General features: G+C 50.0%; 1 long non-coding RNA gene across 1 annotated transcript; it reads left to right on the top strand.

The window, feature by feature from the left end:
• The first annotated feature begins 699 nt into the window (after positions 1–699).
• On the top strand, positions 700–9,000 carry LOC132538990 (uncharacterized). Its single transcript, XR_009550309.1, has 2 exons — positions 700–1,275; positions 7,636–9,000. It is a non-coding gene; the product is annotated as an uncharacterized LOC132538990 (long non-coding RNA).
• Positions 9,001–23,043: the final 14,043 nt, after the last annotated feature.

The following is a 23,043-nucleotide window of genomic DNA, read 5'->3' as shown; positions in this document are numbered from 1 at the left end:
AATAAATAAATAGAGAAACAACAGAAAAGTTTTACAAGTCACTGCTAAGCCCAGTGGCGTGAGTGAAGTTTCCGTGCTGGTGCCCTATGGTCATGTGCTGGTGGCATTTTAATGGCACGTGACTTACGCTGACCACTCCTTTCAGGACTTTACTTGGATGATTTGAGGTTTTAATTATGTAAGGCCTTCAAGAAGACTTTCCTGTAAAAACTGCAGCCTTCCCGGTGGCTGTTCGCACACACGCATACAAACACACAACCGCGATAAATCGTGGGTTAGCTCCAGCGGTCGCCCTTCCCTACCTAGTTTCTCCCTTCCTCTGCTAACTTTTTTTTCTCCTTGCTAGGACCTCTAACATTCTCAATTGCACTGATGTCTGGCTGCTATTGTTCTTTTTATTCAAGGGGGAGGGGGGCGGCTGAGACCACAGCACTGCCTCACCAGCCTTGTGGCTCCACCAGGGTTCAAAGGGCAAGGCATATCTGTGGTACTGTGTGCACTCCACCAGTTGCTCTGCCTCCCAGCTCCAACCACTCTCACCCCCTCACACCTACTTCTGGGACAGTGACTTGCAACGGTTTGTTCATAGGTCAGTTTTATTTTGAGGGGGGGGAGTGCCTAGAAGTCACGGACCCACTCAGTGTTTATCCCTCCATCATTAGTTCTGAGCCTTGTACACACAGAAGCTACTCAAGAGGTGTCACAACACACCACAGATGCCTGACTTGCAAAAGGGAGCAACAGTGAAAAATTCCAACTGCAGGGACCGAGATTCCTGTGGGGAAGGCCAGGCACAGACTGGTGAGCTAGGTTCTGCCCCTCTCCCTGCTAAGTAGGCCTCCCTTGGAGTCTTCTAGCCCTGGGTGCGGTATGTTGTTTGCTGGGCTGGCTGAGAAAATCACTCTCGTCTCGCATGGTCTTTTGCCATGGACATCGCCTCTCCTCCCATCCAAAGGAAGTTTGTTTACCCTCCGGATCTGCCTGGCCCCTTGCCTTGCTCTGGACAATGGAATGCAGAAGTGAAGCTGGGAGGCTTCCAGGCCTGGGCCCCAAGAGGTCTCACAGCTTCTATTTTCACTTTCTTGAAACTCAGTCACCATGTGAAGAATCCTAAACTCTCTTGCTAGAAAGGCCACGCGGAGGGAAACCAAGCATACCAGCCGGCAGCTGAGACCAACAGCCAGACACGGGCACGAGAGCATCTCAGACCTTCCAGCCCTGGCCAGACTCCAGGCAGATTGAGAAGAAAGGAGTCCAGCCACATAAACACATCAGGTGACTCCTTCTAAGAAGTAGATGAACCTGCTTGATTTCTTGATCCCAGAAGCAGGAGCAATACAAGACTCATTTTTAAACCATTGTGTGTTGGAGTAATTATTTACACAACAATACTTAAGTGTCAAAGTAAAAAAAAAATATATATATATATATTCTATATGAGTAAAATGTGAAAGGTGTCTAAATATTTTATTTATTTATTTATTTATTATTAGATAGAGACAGAGAGAAATTGAGGGGGGGAGGAGATAGAGAGGAGAGAGACAGACACCTGCAGCCCTGCTTCGCCACTCATGAAGCTTTCTCCCTGCAGGTGAAGACCAGGGACTTGAACCTGGGTCCTTGTGCACTGTAATATGTGCCATCACCTGCCCCCTGTTCTTTTTATTTTATCTTACTTTATTATTATTGGGGAGAAACAGAAAGAAATTGAGAGGGAAGGGAGAGACACAGAGGGAGAGACAGAGAGATACCGACAACTTCATCACTTGTGAAACTTTCCTCCTGCAGGTTAGGAAGTAGGAACTTGAACCCAGGTTCCTGATCACTATAGTGAGTGCTTAGCCAGGTGCACCACCGCCTGGCCCCCGTTCAGCCTGAATGTGGTCATGACCTCAGACAAGCCTCAGTCCAGGAGCAGGCTACAAGCCAGCTGACCCGCTCTCTTTCAGAATGAGAGTGAGAGGCCCAGTGATGGACTTTAGGGTGGGAAAGCCAGCTGACCCACTCTCTTTCAGAATGAGAGTGTGAGGCCCGGTGATGGACTTTAGGGTGGGAGGTTCTGAGTTACAATCCTGGCACTGCATATTTGGCAGTGATGTTCTGATTCTTTTTCATAAGTAAATCAATCAATCAATCTTCTGTTCACTTTTCTTTATTGGGGGGCTTAATGGTTTACAGTCAACAGTAAAATACAGTCGTTTGTACATGTGTAACATTTCCCAGTTTTCCACATAATAGTTCAACCTCCTTTAGGTCATCTTTTTTTTTTTTTTCCTTTTTTTTTTTTAATGTCAGCGTCATGAGAGACAAAGGAAGACTGAGGAAATATTCTAGACGGGAGACTATGAAGGCAACATGACAACTGAGGGTCAAAGGTAACCCACAGCAATATGGGAATTAAACTTGTACTTGACAATAATGCTGAATCACTGATATTGATCATTATATTGTAAGTCATTACATTGGAAGAGAATGGCATTTACTTAAATATATATATAAACATATATACTTAAATTTACTATATATATAAATATATATAAACATATATACTTAAATTGACATTTACTTAAATATACATATATGCTCAGGGGTTTAAAGGTAAAGAGATATTAGGTCTTCAAGTTCTTTCTAAATTGTTCTGCAAAAGCAAATGAAACTTTCTCTTCTGGAGAGAGAAGGGGGGTAAAGGAAACGTGGTGAAGTGTTTACAGTGGTCACGCAGAGTGGAGGTTATGTGTGATTTTGTTTGGTTTTGTTCTTGCAATTGTTTGTTTTTATAATCCTGAATATATGTGTATATGTACATGTACATGTATATGTATATCACTGGGTTTTCATGCATGTACAGTATTGACTACCTAGATCAACTCATTGTTTTTCATTTTGGAGAGATGGAGAAAGAAAGGAGAGATAACACAGCACTATACATGGAGTTTCCCTGTTAAGAAAAAAAAGTTAGGGGCTGGTTCAGTGACTGGAGTGCATGCCTTCCTTGAGGAGGCCCTAGGTTTGTTCTCCAGTCTTGTAAATGACAGATGCTCTGGTCTCTCACTCTTTCCTTCAGTAAATAATCCTTGAAAAAAAAAAATAGAGGCTGGGTGGTGGTGCACCTGGTTAAGTGCATGTAAGTGTACAAACACCCTGGTTCCAGCCCCAACTCTCTACCTGTAGGAGGGAAGCAGGGCTGGAGGTCTCTCTCTCTTTCTCTCTCTCTCTCTCTATCTCTATCTCACACCCTTTCTCAATTTCTCTCTGTTCTACCAAATAAAATAAATGATTTTAAATATTTATTTATTTATTCTCTTTTGTTTCCCTTGTTTTATTATTGTAGTTATTATTGATGTCGTTGTTATTGGATAGGACAGAGAGAAATGGAGAGAGGAGGGGGAAGACAGAGAGGGGGAGAGAAAGACAGACACCTCAGACCTGCTTCACCACTTGTGAAGTGACTTGCCTGCAGGTGGGGAGCCGGGGGCTCAAACCGGGATCCTTACACTGGTCTGTGCGCTTAACCTGCTGCGCTACCACCTGACTCCCAGAAATAAATGATTTTTTAAAAAAAGGATTATTTATTTTTAAAAGAGAAAGAAAGGAAAATTTATACCCCCAAAGGTTCTCCCTGAGAATCCCCTGTCCCCTTTCTCCTCTTCCTCTGCTGGTGTGCGAGTGGCAGGGAGCCCCAGGCAGCCGGGCATCTGGAAAGGATCAGCCGCTAACTCACCCTTTGCACCCTTAGCCACTGCCAGTGTTTTCGGGGCCAGACTGGGCGTGGGATTTCTCACTATGAGGAAAAACCCTTCCCAGGGTCTCCCTGACAATCCTGTCCTCTTGTTCATCTGGATTTAGGGGTGCCCACACCCTGAGGTCACAAGTACGAGGACAATAGAGCGAGAAAGCTGGAGTGACGTCCCCTCCTCCCCCCATTTGGAAGCGTGTCCCAGAGCTCCAGCTGGGACGGTCTCACTGCTCTGTCTGGCTAGGGCAGGGACTGTGGTGGAGCCAGGAGAGTCTCAATTTGACCCAAAGGGGAAGTTTGGGCAGAGTGCCTGGGATCCAGGACACAGAGGCTCCCAGGCTCAGCGTGCCAGCAGTGCTCGGGTTTGGGCAGAGCTTCTGGAAGGAAGGAACCAGGAATCTGGAACCTGAGAAGCCTGGGAGGGAGGCTGACTAGGACCCCAGGATCTCACCTGGTGCCAAGATTCAAGCCCCCATGAGTGCGGCCAAAGTGACCCAAAGCACCAGAGATGAGAAAGGGGTGTTTGGCAAAATCATTGCTACCTGTGTTCACCGCACAGCAAAGGGCCCACTCAGAGGGTGCTCTGTGCCCCCTTTCACCGCCATGAGTCCCCAGGGAAGGATGCAAACCCTTCCCTCCATCCTCCCACACTCTGTTCTACCGAGCTCCCACTTGAGACTCAACCCATGTATACCTCAGTTTCCCCAGCTGAAGATGGGTATCATGATAGCATACAACTCTGTGATTGCCATGGAGACGAGACAGCCTTAGGAACCAACAAGAGGATGGCAGGGACATTTTTGCATCAGTTATGGGCTGACACCCTGTATTGGCATCACCTCACTTCACAGTCAAAAACACTGAGGCTACCTACTGACCCCGGGTCAGCTCTGTCAGCAACCCCTGGAATCTTTCCCCAAGTCCCAAATTCTGGTTCCCCAAGCAGACAGGAAGTGTGTGGTATGTGTTGGCTGTGACTGGCACCACAGCCGGAGTCAACTCCTGAGGTCACCCAGGGCTCAGTGCTTAGGCTCCGCTCTCTCTGACTTGACTTTCTTGCTGTTTAATTGTTTTTTAATGTGAAGGGAATGAACCTAGGACCTTGCAATACTACTACTGGGTGGCCTCCCAGGGCTAATCATTACTTTATTTATGTATTTATTTGTTTATATGTGAAATTATTTTTACCACCAGAGTTATTTTTGAGACTCAGTGTCTGTACAATGAACTCACTACTCCTAGCAGCCTTACCCTTGACTTTTTCTTTTTCTTCTACTCTTTCTTTCTTTTCCTTTTATTTTTTTATACACACATAGAGAAATTGAGAAGGAAGGGGGAACAGAGAAGGAGAGAGAGAGAAAAAAAAGATACCTGCAGCCCTGTTTCACTATTTATGAAGCTTCCCCTCTGCCGGTGGGGACTGGCGGCTTGAACCTGAGTCCTTGTGCATGGTAACAGGCCTACTTATTTTTTAAACATTTATTTTAACTTTATTTATTTACTGTTGATGTATTAGTGAGAGAGTGACAAAGAGAAGCAGAGCATCGCTATGACGTATGCAACACTAGGGGTCAAACTTAGGACCTTATGCTCACAGGTGAGATGTTCTACTCGCTGAAACACCTACCAGGCTGACTGTAATGGGTTTAGTTATTAATGAGAGGCTGACAGAGTCATTCTGGCATATGTGGTACCAGGGATTGAATTCCCATCTTGGCAGTCCTGCGCACAGCCCAGGGAGCAACCTCTCCAGGCGTCGCTCTTTATTTTAGAGAAAGTGGGGAAAGAGGGAGCGGAGAGCCACCACACACTCCTTCAGTACCATCAGGCCAGGGCTCAAGCCCAAGGCTTCATGTGTCCTACCAGGAAAACTGTCCTGAGTGGAACCCCAAATTCATACCTTTTCAGGATGGGGTCCTGCGGCTACAGACAGACTATGACCCACATAGTCAACGACTGCCACCTCTCCAGATTCAAAGGAGGTCTAGAAACTTTCCATCAGGCTCAACCTGACGCTGTTAACTGGCTACGGAAGAAGGGCAAACGCTAGAAGAAGAAGAAGAATGGGGTCCTACATTTTATTCTGGCATCAGACCCCAAAGGGGACATTCCTACCTGTCTTTCATCTTTTTTAAAGAAAACTTTCATTATTTTTATTTATTTATTTGATAGAGACAGGCAGAAATGGAGAGGGAATGGGGAGATACAGAGAGAGAGAGAGAGAGGAGAGGGAGACGGAGAGAGAGAGAGAGAGGGAGAGAGAGGAAGAGACCTGCAGCACTGCTTCACCACTTGCAAAACTTTCCCCTTGCAGGTGGGGACTGGGCACTCAAACCCAGGTCCTTGCACATTGTAACATGTGTGCTCAACCAAATGTGCCACTAACCGCCCCCCCCCCCCCCCCCCCGTCTTTCATCTTCCCTCCTGCTCTAGACAGTGGCCCACTTGGGAGACCCCACCTAAGCCACAGCTCCCTTATCTCTATACCCCATCTGGGCAAGGCTGCCTATTCTGGCTGGGAGGGAAAGAGGTAGTGAGAGCCCCTTGTCAATCCTGTCCCAAGCACCCCAAGAATAGCTTCCAGTCCAGGTCTGACAGGTGCCAGAGATGGAGAAGAGAGCCAGGTCTTTCCAGAATGGCAGAGAGAGGGCAGCACACAGGGGAGGAGGACTAGCAGCTCCAGGCCTCTGGGGGAATCCCAGGCCAGCCTGCCAGCCCCTAATAAACAGTTAATTACAACACGGGCTCTGTAAACAGCAGCGGAGGGGAGAGCCAGTGCAGAGTGTAATTACACTGCTGGAGCTGAGCTGGAGCTGAGCTGGAGCCGGGCAGGGCTTTCTCAAGCCCAAGACGCTGGAGAGAAACCAGATGCCAAAGTGCAGGCTTGTGGTCAGGCAGGGAGGTAAACAAGACTACGGGTAGCCTGAGTCAGTCCAAAGGTTCAAGTGTGGCGGTGACTCTGCGTGGAGAATTGCTTTCCCTGTTACTGGGGGAACAGGTATGGCAGGAGGGGGGCGAGAAACAGAGCTTCAGAGGAAGGGGTTTGGGGCAAGTAGGAGGCAGGGGTAAGCATTTCTGAGGGTGCAGTTGAGGGCCATTCCTCTCTCCTAGCAGCCTGCTTCCCCCATGCAGATTTCTAATTAGTGAGGTATTTTCAAATTGAGGTGAATTTCACATAATGTAAAATTAACCACAGCTAGGGTACGATTCACTGGCATGTTGAACCTTCACAATTTTGTGCAATATTTATTTATTCATTTTTGTTTGTTTATGGCTTTGACTGGAGAGAGAGAAATGGAGAGGAGAGGAGAAGATAATGAGGGAGGGAGAAAGAGAGACACCTGCAGCCCTGTTTCACCTCTCCAGAAGCATCCCCCCACTCCAGGTGGGGACTTGCTTGAACCTGGGTCCTTGTGATGGGTCATACGTGCACTCAACAGGAGTGCCACTGCCAAATCCCACAGACGCTTTTTATATCGAGTTTTGAACCATTTTAGTCATCATGAATGGAAACTCCCTACTCCTTAGTCCCCAAAGACCCCTTCATCCTTTCCCCTGGCACTTGCTAATCTGTTCTCTGTGCAATCACCTCTTCTGCACATTTCACATATATGCAGTCAAAGCCTTCATGCTATGATTTGGAGACAGACTCCTTTCACTTCGTCTCATTGTCGGGATTCATCCACCTGACAGCTTATGCCAATGTTTAAATCATGTTTTTCACTGCAAAATAATATTTCGTTACCTGCACGTGACACCATTTATTCATCCATGCACCCATCAATGGACTTGAGGTTGATTTCATCTCTTTTGTCTTTTATGAAGGATGTTATGAGCACTTGTGTACAAGTTTACATGGTATTTTGTTCCAAGGCTTCCCTGGAACTCTGTCCCTACAGGTCCTACCACTCCCTGCAGACTCTACTTCCAGATTGAAGGTGAGAGACAGGGGAAGAAGGAGCGATAGCACAACACTGTTTCCCTACTCATACACTTTCTGCTTTGCTCCTGTGTGATGCCTGGGGGTTTGAACCCTGGTCCTTGAGCATGGCACGTTGGGTGCTCTACCAAGTGAGCGATCTCCTGGCTCCTATCTACAAAACTGTGTGGATGTAGACTTTCTGTTTGGTAATGTAGCACTATTAACAGTACCACCACTTTGGAAAAATTGTATTTTTCCCCCTTTACTTGTTAGAGAGAGGGGAGGGAGAAACAAACAGAGAGGAAAGACATCATAGCACCGTTCCACCATCCACAGAGGCTCCTGTTGCTGTCCATACTGGTCCCATGTGGTGCCAGGACTGCATGAACTATTTGTTAAGGCATTTGCTCTACCAGGTGAGCTATCTCCCAGCTCCCTAGTATATGGTCTATTGTCTTTGGTAGCTACCTAAGAGTGGAATTGCTGGGTCATGTGGTGACTCCGCATTGAATGTTCTTCTATTTTCTATAGTGGTAGCACCATTTTACCATCATACTAGCAATGTATAAGGTCTCCAAGTGATTGTGCGCGTGTGTGTGTGTGTTCAAAGAAAACCCCTGCTTTTCACTTGAGTTCAAACACAAAAGCCAGATTTCAGGAGAGGCAATTTGGGGACCTCGAATTAGCTCATCACCCCCAGAAAAGCCCAGTAGAAAGTCCTTCCAGGTTCCACTTGTCCTGAAGAGCTTGATGACAACCCTGGCTTTACAAGCTTCCTCAGGTGGCATGTGGGTGCCTTGGGGAAGACGGTATGTGTGACATGTGAGCAAGCCTGGTCCCTTGGAGCCCAGGCAGCTGTGCCAGGGACACCTCTGCCTGTCACTGAGGGAAGCAGAGCAATGAGGGGTGAGCTGGCAGAAAGCAGTGCTAACAAAACTAAGGCCCACTTGGGTACTGGGAGGTGGTAGGAGCAGGGCCAGCCTGTAAGAATTAGCCCCAGGCTCGCCACACCCCCACACACATCCCAAAGGGACTGAGAAGTGATCTCTGACTCCTCTTGGAAGGGAAAAAGACCAGGAACACTTGGCAAAGTGCACCAATGACTACCCACATCCTGAATGTTAACTAGCGCTTTGACTAAATGTGCTGAGTACTGTATGAGTATTGGTTGTGGCTGTGTTTCACAAGGGCCAAGGAGAGAGCTCAGCGTTGGGAGTGCAGGACTTGCATGCCAGTGCCCCAGGGTCGATCCCTGCCTGGCGTTGCATATGCCAGAGCTGAGTGGTGTTCTGGCCTTTCCCTGTCTTTTTCATACAAATAAATAAACGCATGTTTCTTAAAATCACATTTGTTGAGAGCTTCTTAAGCACTGTGCCAGTCGCCATCATCAGTGTGTTCTCACGGTGACTCTGGGGACTGCCACTGTCATGTCCAACGATGCTCAGAGAAGCCAAGCACCAGCCTGTCTGCAATTTCCAGTGCTTAGGCTGCACATTACGGGCAACACCCCATTCGGTGAGCTCCACTGGCCTCAGCAATTAAAAAAAAAAAAGTCATTAGCTCAAGAGGAAGGAGGGTTTCTTCCCCATCATGGATCAGCCATCCATGGGACTGACTTCATCTCAGGTTGTGAGATTCTCAGTGTCCCATTGTCATGTCCACCCTTCTCAGCTGAGGGAACTTTCCAGAGGCCCCACAGGACATTCCCGGTGTTCATCCTTGGCTGTGAATGGGTCGTGTGACCCTGGATGAACCAATCACAGGCAAGCAGATTGTGTTCCTGTGGGGGTAATCCTGTCTGGCATTGTCACATGAGTACACTGAACACTGAGGACACAGGAGGGGAGGGTCCAACACAGGGGACAGGTCAGAGCTGGAAACCCGGGCTGCCACAAGGTTTTCAAGACAGTAACCCTGGCAAGGTTTGTCTTCAAGACCTCCAGCCAGTGCCCTGTCTGCACCCCTATTCCCACACTGCTCCCTGTTTCCATTTTATTTATTTATTGTTTTGCCTCCAAGGTTCTCACTGGGGCTCGGTGCCAGCACTATGAATCCATTGCTCCTGCTGTCTGTCCACTTTTTTGCCCTTTTTTTTTTTTCTTTCTATTTTATTTGATAGGACAGAGAGAAATTGAGAGGGGAGGGGAAGTCAGAGAGGAAGAGAGACAGACACCCACAGACCTGCTTCACTGCTCATAAAGTGTCCCCCCTGCAGGTGGGGAGCGGGGGTTTGAACCTGGGTCTTTGCACATGATAACCCAACTAGATAAGACACTGCCCAGCCTCTCTGTTTCCATTTTAACCATGGAAGTTTCCAGCACCTGGCTATCTCGCCTCCCTCTGCCTTCAGCACCCGTAGCATCACATGGAGCCAGCCAGCCCCCTGCACAGCCATATTGACCAGCTAGCTCAGAGCAACCAGAACCTTCCATCCAGGCCCAATCATGTGTCCACCCAAATCAGCCTTTTTCGGCTGCCCGCATGGCCGAGGCCTCACCCAACTGCTGCTGTCCGTCAGACAGATGGGCCAGTCAGCAGTTCCAGGCAGGGGGGTGGGAGGGTCAGGAGTTGTCCGTGTGCATCAGCTGCTCCAGCACAGGACCCCGCTTGGCTGTGCAGAGAACTGGGGGTGGAGGTGGGGTGGTGGGGAGAGGGCTTTCGATCCATTGCAGCCTTTCTCGTTCAGGAGGCTGCAGCCTGAGATTGGGGGTGGGGTGGGGATGGGGAAGGACAGGACTTGCAGGTGGTGAGGGTTTGGGGGGACAATGTGAGAGGGAGGGGTGGCAGAGAGAGAGAACACATGACAGAGGAGTGGGGGGGGACTGGGGGAGCTTGGTTGAACTGGCTGGAGATGTGGGGTGAGAAGAGACGGGGAGAGAGAGGAAGGGGAGGAAAGAGATGGAGAGATGACAGGTGAGAAGGGCTCTGCCTGGACACCTTGTCATCTGTGCATCTCCTGGTAATAGTACCCCCCACCCCAAAGTGTCTATTGTGCTGGAATCGAGATGATAGGAGGAGACAGAGAGTGAGAGAGGACAAGCAGGGTAGGAGGGGAGAGGAAGGAGGAGGGAGGAGTCACAGGCCTGGGGAGGAGGGACCAGCCCAGAGCAGGGAGCACACAGGCAGAGACAGAGACAGAGGTGAGGGAGGGGTGGGAGCTGGGAGTGGGCTCATCCTTTGATGAAAATGCACATTCGTGAACGAGCAGGGATCTGACAAGTGCCAACAGGCCCATCGCAGAGTTAAAAAGTGCTACATCTGTCAGGCTTTCAATTTTTAAGTCAGCACTTTCCTTCTCCCTCTCATGCTGGGATTCTGCAACTATCGTCCCCCCCCCCCCCCCTCATGTGCCCCACATGCTTGTCATGAAGCTGTCAGGCTGGGAGGCAGTGGGAAGGGCACAAGGGGTGAGGTCAGGAGGGTGATGGAGGGACAGGGGTGGCACTGCCTCTCAGACAGCCACTGGGGGGGGGGGGCAGTGGGGGTGGGACAGGGCAAAGGAGAGCAGGCAAGGGCTTCATCAGCTGCCCGGAGGAACCCATGAGCCTCTGTATGAGATTAAACGCCCCCACCCCCCAAGTCACGACCATCCGGAACCTGAGTGTAGCCTTATTGGGAGACAGGTTCTTTGCAGGGGTACTTCGAGATCCAAGATGATATTGTCGGTGTGTTCTAAATCCAATGACTGACATCTTCTAAGAAGAGGAGAGGGGCATAGAGATGCCAAAAAAGGAAGGCCATGTCATCACTGGGGTGATGCTGCTACAAGCTAAAGAACCCACAGAAGGCATGGAGCTACGAGAAGGAAACAGAGTCTCCCCTAACTATCTCATCTTGAAGGAACTATCCCACTAGTACATTGATGTTGCACTTCAGGTCTCTGGAACCACAAGAGGTCAATCACTTTTTAAGCTCCTACTGTGTGCCCTGCACTGTTCCAGATACCGGAGACTTTGCAGAGAACAAAAACGGACAGCTTTTGTTTAACCATCTTCCCCAAATCCCAACAGATGGCTTCCATTCAGATCCTTGTACAGAGGAATATCCTAAGGCTCAAAGCAGAGTTTCACTCAGCCCACGGGAAAAGGGAGAAGAGGGCACAGCCACAGCCGACTCTAACCCCAGTTCTGCAGCCCCCACACCTTCCACAAAGGCTGGAAACAAGCTGATGTGGGGGCCAGAGCCAGAGAGATTTGTTTTGTGGGTGAACTGGGGCAGCAGGGGCAATGGGGGACTTGGGAAGGGCTGTGAGAGAACTCCAAACATGGGCAGAATCCCTACATCCATTCTATTGGTGTTTCATAGACTGTTTTCTTCACAAACTCCCGGTCTAAGTTGCAGAAGATACAGAAGTGGAACAGGAAGATGTGATACCTCTGCTCTCATAAAGTTTGTGAATCCTCCTGGAGGAAGACAAAAACTAAGGAATAAAATTAAAAAAAAAAAAAAAAAAAGGAAAGGGAAGGAGAAAAGATAGACTTTCAGACAGGGTCAAGTGCCACAGAGAAAACAAAAATGTTCAAAGTGAGGGTGAGAGTCCTGAGTCTCAGGGAAGGTCTTCTGGAATTGACCCTTAGTGACCCGGAAGTGCTGGTCTGGGGAAGATTTGGGAAGACTGGAAAGCCTTCCAAGCAAAGGAAACAGTATCTACAAATGCTCAAGAGGTGGGAGAAAGCAGCTTATATACTTGGAAGAGAGAGGACAGTGTTGGGTGGGGGGGACCCATGGGGAGCACTGCAGGTATGCAAGTAGTTCTGGATGAGATCAATCCTGGCAGAGAAAACAGACATGGTCTGCTAGCATCTGACCTGGAGTCGGGACTCGGGCCCCTAACTTTCTGATTTCCTCTACGCTGGCCCCTTCTTCCCCTTTTGGGGACGTGCAGACAGCAACTCCAGAGGCTTGAGCGGGACGCCTTTTCCAGGCTCTGCCACCTCCTCCAAAGGTCAGCCGTCTCGGCAGTGGGGCGCTGCCCCCTGAGCTCCAGAGCCAGCCTGCCTTCTGCTACACCGTCTTTATGTCTGCCCCCTAATTTCCAGGCCTTTCAATTTCCTGATCTAAGAGAATTTTACAGACATGGTGTGCGTGGCTGGCTGTAATAACCGTCTGTTGAATAAATGACCCCTTCTGTCTTGACTTGCAAGGTAGTTAAGCCTCATGCTGAGAGCAAAGGTGAAATCGTGGGGCGAGGGGAGGGGGTTTGCTTTTGCCAGTGACCTGGCTGGTTGTCTTCACTCTTGGGGGCTCCAATTTGTCATTGACAGAACATGACTAACAATGTTTACTTAACTCCTCTGGTGTTTGGAGCGGCTTAAGCAAAAATATTTGGTGCTAAAATGTGCTTCCTGAATTTGGCTGTTGGGCTCCCCCTCGTCTAGCGCCCCAATTTCCCTTCTGGGAGTCTGCTCCCACCTACCAATCCGCCATCTTTCCACCGCTGTGGGAAGCACCGAAAACATCCTTCTGCCACACCCCCCCCCCATCATGTGACTCAGGAGTGGCCAGTCAGGGCACTGCATTTTCTTGGCTGCATATGATTGGAGCATGTGACCTATTCAGAACCCAATGAGACACACGAATTTTTGCTCTAGTCTTTACAAGGCTCTTCAAGGCTCTGGCCCTCCACTTGCAGAGGGGAAAGCTTTAGAAGCCGTGATACAGTGCTGTCAGTGCCTCTGTCTCCCCTTCCCTCTCAATTTCTCTAATAAATGGTTATTGGCTCCTTTTGGCATTTGGGAAGATGTGACATCCTCATACACGGTTCTCACCATCTGATTGTTCAGTTACAGTCCACCCAGTGGCTGTGAAGTCCCAATAGCCATCCATTTTTGTAAATAAAGTTTTACTGGAACACAACCATGCTTATTGGTTATAGACACTTGGTCCAGGATTGTTTTTATATTGTAACAAAGGAGCTCAGTAGTTGTAACAGAGGACGTGGCTTGCTAACCCTAAAAAATTTACGGTCTCACTCTTTATAGGAAAAGTGCACCAATTCCTGACTGAACATCTTACTCTATCAGAGAAGACGGAGGGACAGCAAGATAGCTCCTGGACAGTGTGCCTGTTTTGTCATGTATGACGTCACCCAGGTTCCAGCCCAGCCCCCACTGCACTGGGGGAAGCTTCAGTGCCATGATGTCTTTTCCTTCTCTCCAACTCTTTATCTCTGTCTATATCTGGGGAAAAAATTAGATCTTTACTTAGGGACATACAGCCAGGACTGAGGTTTTCCTGAGACTCACTTCCTACATTTACAAAATGGGATTCAATATCAGACTTTAGCACATGGTGAGGATTAAGTACGACAAGGTCAGAGGGGTGCTTAGTGGGAGTAGGTCTTCAGGAATATCTAGGATCCCCAGAACCTGAGATACCTGGTATCTAACAGTGCATGCACCCCCCACTTCCCATCAGATACCTCTTCTGCCAGCCAGCTGCTCCCAGCCAAGCCACAGGTGTGTGAACTGAGCTCTCCTCACTTGACTGGGGAGGCCTGAGCTATGTATGCATGGGGTGTACAAATTCGGTTCGTGCATCTGGCACTGACGCTCAGCACACACAGCAGAGTCCTGTTCTCTCCTCTCTGCAGTTCTGGGAGTCTCTGGCTCACCAGAGTGACTTGAGTAGCCCTGGTGCCACCTGTCCCCTACCCCCACTGGCACCCCCCACTGGAAAGGATCCATTTCAGAGACTGAGAACAGAGCCTCCACCTACAGCCAGGCAGGCTAGGCTCTGGTCTGGTCTAAGCCAGGGACCCTGAAAACTTGACTCAGTTTCTCTTGGCCTGTTTCCAGAGCTGCAACATGAGGGGATAGCCATATTTATACTCGTAGCACTTCTCTGAGTATCATATGAATGAATGGCATCAGGCAACCTGGGCGAGGTTTAATATATGTGGGCTTGGAAAATACTGCTTCTCTAGGCTGCTACTCTACACAGTGCTGGATGTGCATTCCTCTCAGTTGACAGTTGATAGGGGCTCAGAGACATGAAGGGAGCTTCCCAAGGACACACAGCAAGTGAGATGCAGAACTCATGTCCTATGTCACCTCACAAGTCTTTTCCTGCTCTGGATTTCTCCTTTTAGAAAAAAAAAATTGTTTTAAATGACATAGTTATGGGTTGCATGGTGGCGACCTGGTAGAGCGCATGTATTAAAATGTGTAAGGACCCAGGTTCAAGCCTCCGGTCTTTACCTGCAGAGGGGAAGCTTCATGAATGATGAAACAGTGCTGCTGGTCTCCCTCTCTCTCTCTCTCTCCCTGCTTTTCCTCTGGATTTCTCTTTTCTCTATTCAATAAGAAAGTAGTTTTCCAAAGACTTATTTAGATAGATATTAACAAGAGACAGAACAAGGATATAACTCTGGAACATACCATGCTGGGGATGAAACTCAGGACCTCATTCTTGAGAACACAACACTTTATCCACTGTGCCAACTCCCTGGCCAGGATTCTATACTGAGTGATAGAGAAAGACCAGAGAGGGGGCCAGGCAGTGACACACTTGGTTGAGCGCACACATTACAGTGTGCAAGAACTCTGGTTTAAGCCCCCAGTTCCCAATGCAGGGGAAAAGCTTTGCGAGTAGTGAAGCAGGGCTGCATGTGTCTCTCTTTCTCTCTACTCCCCTTCCCTCTCAGTTTCTGGCTATCTATATCCAATAAATAAATAAAAATAATTGGGAGTCGGGCAGTAGTGCAGCAGGTTAAGCACACGTGGTGCATAGCACAAGGACTGGCTCAAGGATCCTGGTTTGAGCCCGTCTCCCCGCCTTCAGGGAAGTCACTTCACAGGCGGTAAAGCAGGTCTGCAGGTGTCTATCTTTCTCTCCCCCCCTTTGTCTTCCCCTCCTCTCTCCACTTCTCTCTGTCTTATCTAACAATGACATCAATAACAACAACAATAATAACTACAACAACAATAAAAAAAATAAAAAGAAATTTAGAAGAGAAAGACCAGAGACCACTCACCTCTGACCTATGATGGTCCTAGGGATTGAACCTGGGACCTCAGGCATGCAAGTCCTGTGCTCTGATGCTGAGCTATCTCCTGGCCCTCTCCATGCATCTTTGTCTCCATTTGTCCTCATCCTTGGGCGAATAGTGTAGAAGCTCTTGTCCCAGTGTCTAGTCTGACTCCTTTGCAGGAGATGTGAGGAGGACCATGTGAGTCCTCATCTGGTGCCCCTCATATGGCTTCTGCCCCACGCCGCCCCACAGACCCCACTCTCTGTCTCCCCTGTCTCCTTTCTGACACAAACAGCATCACCAGCTTCCTGCTCGACTGACTCAGCCTGAGAGTGTGCACAGGACCTGCTGCAGGGGATTCTCTCCTGGTTAAGTGACTCCTCCAATAGCTCCTGGGTCCCTGCCAGGTGGAGATGTGGACCTGCTGGCACTGCTGTGACAGGCCCAGACTCAAACTTTACTCAGCTCGAAATCCTGGCCACGACTTTACCGGCCCTGGTGGAGGTCACTGAGTGGTCCTGGTGGTTCGTATGAGAAACCCCAGTGCAACATGAACAACAAGGATAGTTAAACCAATCACTCATCATCCCCGGGCTGGACAAGTGGTTCAGTGGACTAGTATGTGCCTAGCACCCTGGATTAGGTCCCTAGCACCATGTAGGACATCGGTTGAATAAAGGTTGAATAAAGCCATCTCAGAGAAGCCCTCCAGGATTACTCATCTAAGTAGTCTCTTCCTGTCCTTATTTTCTGCCATGTGGAGACAGAGATTTGCTGGCACATGAAACTCCTGCAGCCTATTTGAGGACTCTCAGAGCACTTTGGGGTCTGAAGGGAAATGGGGCCTGTGCTTCCATGTCTCCCATCAAGCCGTAACACAGCTGTCAGCACCCTGCATACAGTAGACACACAATGTACACAGTAGGTGTACACACAGCAGGGTCTTGGTGCACATAGTAGGTGCTTCATATGCATGGTAGGTACTCAAGGTACACAGTAGGTGCTTAACACAGCAGATGCTTCATACATATAGTAGGTGCTAAACACACAACAATCTTGGTATGTGTAGATGATATGCACACAGTAGGTCATTTTGAGCACATAGTAGGTGGTCTGTGTACACAGTAGGTGTTTGTGCACATAGTAGATAGTCAAATGAACACTTTGTTCCAAGCAGCCAAGGCAGTCAGGGGAAGCTGCTCTTTGGAAGCAGACCAGGGACCAAAGAGTCCCCCTGCAGGGAGCTGACTTCACCCCCCCTTTCCTGTCCCCAGCCATGTCCAGAGGCTCCAGCTCTACACAGAGGGGACTGTGTGTACAACTATTTTCACAACTTTTCAGACTTCCGAACAAGCTGGCTTCCCAAGAAAACACATGACATAGAACCTCCCCTCGCCCTCAGCCAGCCAGGGTCCCTAGGAAGAACTCTTTGTTTATGATAATAGAGCCGGGACCATGGCAACGCCTGTGATGTCATGGGAGTGTGAGGTCATAAATCCTTCCAAAGGAAGAAAGGGACTGAGTGGACACAATGGCTCCACAGCCTCCCCTGGCCGGCAGGGACTGGCCCTACATGATAGGCTTTTTTTTTATACTGATTCAATTTTTGTTTTTCTTTTTTCCCCTTCCCTCTCTCCCTTTTTTTTTCAATCCCTGAAAAAAAAAAAGAGGGAATATTCAAATAAATAAATAAAAGTTTTAAAAGACTCCAAGTGGAAAGATTTGTCCCAGGAATTTCCTGTTGGCTGGTGTCCAGAGAGCAGGGAATGGCAGCTATAATGCGAACAATACTCACTCGTCCTGGACCAGTGAGAGAAAACTTCCCTGGTCCCCCGCCCCGGCTTTGTGGGCAAAGCTGTGGAGGGTTCCTGGGCTCTGAGTGGCAGGGTTTGTGGGCAGAGGGAGGGCATGTTTCTCCCACTCTCAGCTCTGGTCTTGTACACACTCATTTCCCCCTGTACTTTTTTTTTCCAGCTCTGATTTTCCTTTTGCTCATCCCAACCTGACTCTAAGCTGGCTTTCTCTCTGTCCTGCCTTCTGCCTCACTCTCAATTTCTCTTTCTCGGGCTTCTCTCTCTCTCTCTCTCTGTGTGTGTGTGTGTGTGTGTGTGTGTGTGTGTGTGTGTGTGTGTGTGTGTGTGTGTGTGTGTGATGGCTATTTTCCTGCTGAGTCTGTCTTTCCCAGTCTCTGCCTTGGTCTATCTTTCTCACCTCCCCCCTTTCTCTCTGGCTTTTTCTCCTCTCCTCCTTCCCTGTCTTCATGTTATTGAAACAAATCAGTCTGGGTATGGATGAGCTGAAAATGGAGTCAGGGGTCTGAGTTTCCAGGGGGCAAAGAGTGCTGGCTGGGCACAGGGATCTGCAGCCCTCCACTGGGGACATGCTGGGCCTATGATCTGAGAGCTGCACACCCATCCCCCTTCCTGTTCTGCCCCCCACCGTGCTGCAGACCAGGAGAGGCTGGTGACCACCCAGCAGGAGGTGGGCAGGAGGGCAGGGTCCTCAGGTCTTCACTGTCCCAGTGTCGTTGTTCTGTCTAGAGTCTTTCTTATTTAATCTAGTCACCAGAGCTTCACTTTCTTCTTTAACATGGGTGCTCACTGTCTTTAGGATTCCACAGCTCCAGTGGGTTCTTTCATTAGCTAGAGGGTGAATGGCAGAGAGGGAGAGAGACACTGCAATACCCCTCCACCACTCATGAAGCTTCTCCATTGTGTGATACTCCCCTGGGGTAGCCAGAGGCTCGAACTGGGGTCCTTGTGCATGGGAGCTAGAATGTTGTACCAAGTGAGCTCACTCCTGGCCCCCTTCTTAAAAATATATCTATGGTTTTAAATCTTTCTTTCTTTCTTTCTTTATTATTGGAGAGAGACAGAGAAATTGAGAGGGAAGGGGCAGATAGGGAAAGAGACTTGCAGCCCTGCTTCATCACTCCTGAAGCTTTCCCCCTGCAGGTGGGGACTGGGGGCTTGAACCTGGGTTCTTGTGTATCATAATGTGTGTGCCCCAAGCATGCCACTGCCTGCTCCCCTTAAAATATTTATTTAGGGAGTTGGGTGGTAGCATAGCAGGTTAAGTGCAGTTGACGCAAAGCGTAAGAACCAGCGTAAGAATCTTGGTTTGAGCCCCCGGCTCCCCACCTGCATGGGAGTCGCTTCACAGGTGGTGAAGCAGGTCTGCAGGTGTCTATCTTTCTCTCCCCCTCTCTGTCTTCCCCTCCTCTCTCCATTTCTCTCTGTCCTATCCAACAATGATGACAACAATAATAACTACAACAATAAAACAACAAGGATAACAAAAGGTAATAAATAAATATTTAAAAAATATATATTTATTTAATATGAGACATAGAGAGAAAAGCCAGAGCATCACTCTGGTGCAAAGCAGGACCAGGGACTGACCAGGGAACTTCAGGCACACAAGTCTGCACTCCAGCCTCTGAACTATTTTCTGGGCCACTAAGACTCTCCTTCTTCGAGCTCACATGGGTCCTGCATCAGCCTCCATATTGGGGGGTGAAGCACCTCAGGTCCCCCACTGGAGGCCCCTACCTCTGTTCGCAGTTCTCTGGGTAGCGAGTGTGACATTTGGCACATCTCTGTGTCCTGGCACTGGGCAATGGCTTGGTGACTGCTGAAGGGTGCGGTGAGAGCGAATTAAGACTCTTAGGTGGGGGGTGGGGGTAGACAGAAGCAAAGGAACAAAGGAACCTACCCTGGACAGTGTGGGGGTCTGTCTGCCCAGCCCCAATACCCCTGACCTCACTTCCTTCCAGTAGTCCAGGCCTGTCCCTTACAGGCCAGGGGTGGCCAAGGGTCCACAACCTGGCAGGTCAGAGTGGGTAGCCGGTTCTTAGAGTCTACAAGACTTGAACTGACCCAGTGTCTTTTTGGGGGAATTGGGAGCAGCTTAAAGAAAACCCTACTGCAGTCTTGGTGGCAGGGCAGGTGGGGAAATCGAAACTGAGAGGTCAGACTGCAAGCTGGCATGGGGGCCAGCGAGGACTGTTCCAGGCCTGGGGCAACTAGTGCCTCAGTCTCCCTGCTTGTGGGGGCCTGCATCACCTGTTTCATTGCAGGTGTTGGGAGGGGCACTCTGGCTTTGGGTGACTCTCCAGCCAGTGCTCTCTATCCCAGCATGCCACCCTCCCTGCTCCCACCAGCCTGTCTTCCTTGAGAACCCATCCCCCCCACACTCCCATGGACAGAGGAGCTCCAGAAGTGACAAGTAACACTCAGGGCGGGAGTCCCCCGAGCTCTGTGCATTCCTGGTCCCTCAGCCTCCTGCTTGGGAGGAAGTCCCCTAGCGGGACAGGCTACACCTTGACTCCAAGTCCGTGTGTAGCTTTGGCTCCATGCTCATGTTTTGCGCCTAGTACCTTCCACACCTGATGGCAATGATGAAGTGCACCTATCAGTGACGTGACACGCTTGGTGTATTGATTGATGGATGGATGGAGAGCACCTTTTGGCAGCCTGTGGTATAAGAGGCTGTTTGGAGACAGAGCTGGAAGCTGGAGATGGAAGACAGATGGACGGAAAGGAGGTCAACCTGGTGGTACGAGAGCCTGATGGCCTGGGCCTGGAAGCCCTGGGGGACATGTTGGCCTCATCTCTCCCTCAACAATAAAAAGAACAATAAATGAGCCAAAACAGGGGCCTGTGGGCCTGGTGGCCCAAATCTGTCTGTCTGTCTGCCTGCCTGTCTCTCTCTTTCTCTCTCCCCACCCCTGGCTCCATGTGCTTTCTTCTGTGTGTTAAAGGGCCCACCTTCCTGGACCTCTCTCTTCAGCCAACGAGCCTGACCCTTGGCCCTTGACCCTTGGCCTGACACTACCACAGGAGCTGAAAATACCCCCATGGCTGCAGGGAGGGACTGGTCTCCTACACAACAGGGGAGGGCACTGCTGGGGGCCAGCTCGAGGGGACCCCAGGCCTGAGTAGGATGCCCCCATTATCACACTTTACCCCTTTGAGCTCTGTGAAAGGCAGCGCATGTGGAGGGGAGCCATGGAGGGTGGAGATATGGCACCAGGACACTGACAGTGAGCAAGCACTGCTGACAGTGCATGTGGCTGGTGCAGTCCCCCCTCCTGCCCGTGTGTAAACGTTGCCCCGTGAGCTGCGGAGCTCACTGTACCATGGCGGCATGCATTTGCACATGCTTGCACACACTTGCATGCTGTGTTAGCACCTGTCTGCACCACGCCATGCTGGCTTCCAGAATCTCAAACTAGGGGCACTTGTGGGGGGGAGAGCCAGGCCCGTGCTTCAGGACACCCCAAGGTGTCTCTAAATGACACCATTCCCCCCAGTTGGGAGCCCTGCAAGCCAGCTGCGTTCCTGCTACCTCTCAGTCTCGTGCCCAGATGGTGCCTGCGATGGAGTCGCTGTCTCCCCCCACCCTGGTGGCGGCGAGCCCCGGAATACATTTCGGGCCCAGCTATAAACTGTGCTTTTGGATGTCATTGAGTGCTCCCCGTGCCAATGACATCACAGTTTCCATGGCAACTAATATAATTAACATGGGAGAAAGTGCAAAGAAGGAGAAAGAGAGAGGAGCAGGGAAAAAGGGAAAACATCCAGGCCAGCCCCAAACGGAGCAAATCACGGGGGGGGGGGGGGGGGGGCACAAGGGCCCATAAAATGTTTTACTGCCACTTGTTAGAGAGGCCGGGCAGGGCTGGCCTGCTAGCTGCAGGGTAATGAGATCATTTGCAAACTCTATCTCTCTCGCAAAACACAGAAAGAAGGGCTTTGTGGCCTTGGCAGTTTATGGAGTTGAAACAGAGGAGCCTGCTCCAGGCGGGATACAGAACACCCCCATCTTGCTCCAGGTTCAAGGTCCTTACGTATTTGACCTGGGACCGAGGGAGTCAGACAGACCTGAGGTTGGCACCCCCATTCACAAGGAGGAGACACCCCAAGACTGGGTAGAGCATGCAGTTGGAATGGACACACGGGCACAGCACACAAGGACAGTACTTGGCGGCTGGCTGTGTGCTGGGACAGCCTGAGTAATAGCCCCACACCAGGGGCCCATCTAGGCTCTGAGAGGAAAGGTCACTGGCACTACCTGGCAGAGGGCAGTCTTGCCCCCACGGCTCTCTGACTCACAGCATTCTCTGCACGACCTCAGGGTTTTCCCGATATTTCCACAGCTGCCTGCCAACTTGGAGGTGATCTGGAAAAAAAAAAACAACACAGGTTTTTATGCTGTGTGTGGAGTAATGGAAACCATTCATGCTCGCTCGTGCCCTCAGTTTCTCCAACTTCAACTGTCTGAGGAGGTACCGCTGGGATGACCTGAAAAAGCTGCCCTGTCTGGCCCCAGGTGGCCTTTCAGAGTCATCAGAACCACCCCAACCTGGGCTCCTCTCCCTGCACCCCACAGAGTCGTGGGTTGGGGATGCAGTGAAGGCACCACTGGCTCTGGACATTGTGGTGTCCAGTGCTAGTCAAAGGGAGCTTACTACAGACGGGAGCCGTGCGATGCAGGACTGAACAGGAGAGGCCTTTGCCCTCCCGCTGCTGTTCCTGCACCTGCCATCACATCTTTACATGCTGCCTAGTGCTGAGCTCTCTCGGGCACAGGGCTACTTGAAGGGTCAAGCGCAGACCCCCACAGACACCTGGGAGCCAGTCCTGTCTGGCCCTTGTCATTGGGGCCCACAGGCTGCTGACTTCCGCCTCCCATCAGCCACTGAACCAACTGGCAGTGTCCTGGGTGGGGCAGGGACATTGAGTTAAGCACCTCCCCTCCCCACAAGTCCCCTGCTCCATCAGTTCTAGAGAGCCCCCCACCTGCCCCTCCCCAACCTACCCCAGTTCAAGTCCTGGCATGTCCTATGACCAAGTCATGCTCTGGTGTTTCTTTCTAACACCGAAAGATAACTTTAGGAGGCCAGCTGGTGGCACACCCAGTTAAGCACACATAGTACTAAGCACAAGGACATGGATCTGGGCTGGAGGCCACAGCTCACCACCTGTTGGCGGGGGGATGCTTCACAAATAGTGAAGCAGGTCTGCAGGTGTCTCTCTCCCACTCTACCTCTCCTTCCTCTTTCAATTTCTGTCTGTCCTGTGCAATAATAAAAGAATAAAAAGGCTGCCAGGAATAGTGGATTTGTAGTGCAGGTACTGAGCCCCAATGATAAAACTTGGAGGCAAAAAAAATAAATAAGAAATGAAAGAGAGAGAGAGAAGGAAAGAGAGAAACAACTTTTAAAAAGTTAAAAATCAGGGAGTTAGGCGGTAGTGCAGCGGGTTAAGCATATGTGGCACAAAGTGCAAGGATCAGGGTTAGGAAGGATACCGGTTCGAGCCCCGGCTCCCCACCTGCCTGCAGGGGAGTCACGTCACAAGAGGTGAAGCAGGTCTGCAGGTGTCTATCTTTCTCTCCCCCTCTGTCTTC

The sequence above is a fragment of the Erinaceus europaeus genome, chromosome 6 (assembly GCF_950295315.1).
Source record: "Erinaceus europaeus chromosome 6, mEriEur2.1, whole genome shotgun sequence".
NCBI lineage: Eukaryota > Metazoa > Chordata > Mammalia > Eulipotyphla > Erinaceidae > Erinaceus > Erinaceus europaeus.
This window is presented reverse-complemented; position numbering and strand designations above follow the sequence as displayed.